A 1,784-nucleotide genomic window follows, 5' to 3' on the forward strand; every position below is an offset into this window, starting at 1 on the left:
AAATATAAAAACAAAAAATAAAAACACCTACAGTTTGAAATAATTGAGCAAACATTAGAATCAGATTCAGATATGGCAAGAATGTTGGAATTACCAGACAGGGAAATTTTTAAAACTGTGACTAGTTTGCTAAGGGTTCTAATCAAAAAAATGGGACAATATACAGAATAGATGTGTAAGGTAAGCAGAAAGATGGAAATTCTAAAGAAAAAAATTCTGGAGATCAAAAAACACTGTAATAAAATGAAAGTCTTTCATGGATTCATTAGTAGACTGGATATAACTAAGGGAAGACTCTCTGCGCTTAAGGATATGCCAATAGACACTAACAAGACTAAAAGAGAAAGAGACTTAAAAATAAAGAACAGAATATCCAAAAATTGGGGAACAACTACAAAAGCTGTAATATACACATAATGGGAATTTCAGAAGGGTAAGAAAGAGAAAGGAACAAAAGAAATATTTGAAGTAATCATGAATGAGAATTTGTGCAAGTTAATGTCAGAGGGGATCTTGTCAGACACCCAACCAGATATCCAGGAAGCTCAGAGGAAATCAAACAGGATAAATGCCAAAAAACTATGCCTGGACATATCATAGTGAAACTGCCAAAACTCAAAGATAAAGAAAAAATCTTGAAAGAAATAAAAGGAAAACAATATTCACTTAAAGGACTAAGAAAGATATATGTTCTACTTCTCAGAAACAATGAAAGGAAGGAGAGAAAGTAATGAAACACGTAAAGTGTTAAGAGAAAGAAAACAAAACACCAACCTAGAATTCGGCACCCTGTGAAACTATGCCTCAAAAATAGAGGGAAAAAATAAAGATTTCATCAAACAAAATTAAGGAAATCTGTTTCCAGTAGACCTGCCTTACAAGAAATGTTAAAAGAAGTTCTTCAAAGAGAAGTAAAATGATATAGATGTAGAAAGCCAGATGTCGTGCGCGTTGGGGGGCGACAAACGTCCAGGGATGAGGGTAAGGGAATGAGGAAAAGAAAGAAGACATAGACAGATTGGGAACAGGAGGGACATATGGCTGGATTCAACCACAATGCCAACTTTATTTGTATTATTCACTCTTTTATAAAGCAGGGTTGTATATCAAGCAGGATAATTTAAGCTTAGTTCTCCAGACATGTCCTTTCACAATAGATAGCAATAGTATGTGCCCTTGAATAGATAGCAATAGTATGCGCCCTTGAGCCACAAGCCTTTAACAATAAGGGTGAGACAGGTGGGCCGCGGTTGGAAGAGTCAACAGAGAGCCATTGCTCGATCCATTAACCCCTTCCTGGCACGCGGCCCCCAACATCCAGATTGACATAAAGAATGGAAAGCACATTGGAGAAGAAATTAAGTAAAGTAAAATTTTACATTTTATTTTTCTTATTATTAATTGATTCAAAAGAGAAGTTTATTCAAAATAATAGCAACGATATCTTCTATTTTATACACCACACACACACACACACACACGCTTACATATGCTTATAGATAAGTGAAATGAATGACAGTAATGATACAAGAAACAGGAGGGAGGAATTAGCAATATTTTTTATTGTAAGAAATGTACACTACCTATGAAGCAGTATAGATTATTTGAAAGCAGACTTCTATTTGTTGTGTACATTGCAAATTCTAGGGAAACCACTAAGAAAAGTAAAAAGTATAACTATAATTGATATGCTAATAAAGGAAAATGAGATCATATAAAATGTTTAATTCTGAAACTCCTCCACAAAAAGGGCAAAAAAAGACCGAAAAATAGAATAGTATCTA

Source organism: Vulpes vulpes, chromosome 1, assembly GCF_048418805.1.
Source record: "Vulpes vulpes isolate BD-2025 chromosome 1, VulVul3, whole genome shotgun sequence".
NCBI classification, from domain to species: domain Eukaryota; kingdom Metazoa; phylum Chordata; class Mammalia; order Carnivora; family Canidae; genus Vulpes; species Vulpes vulpes.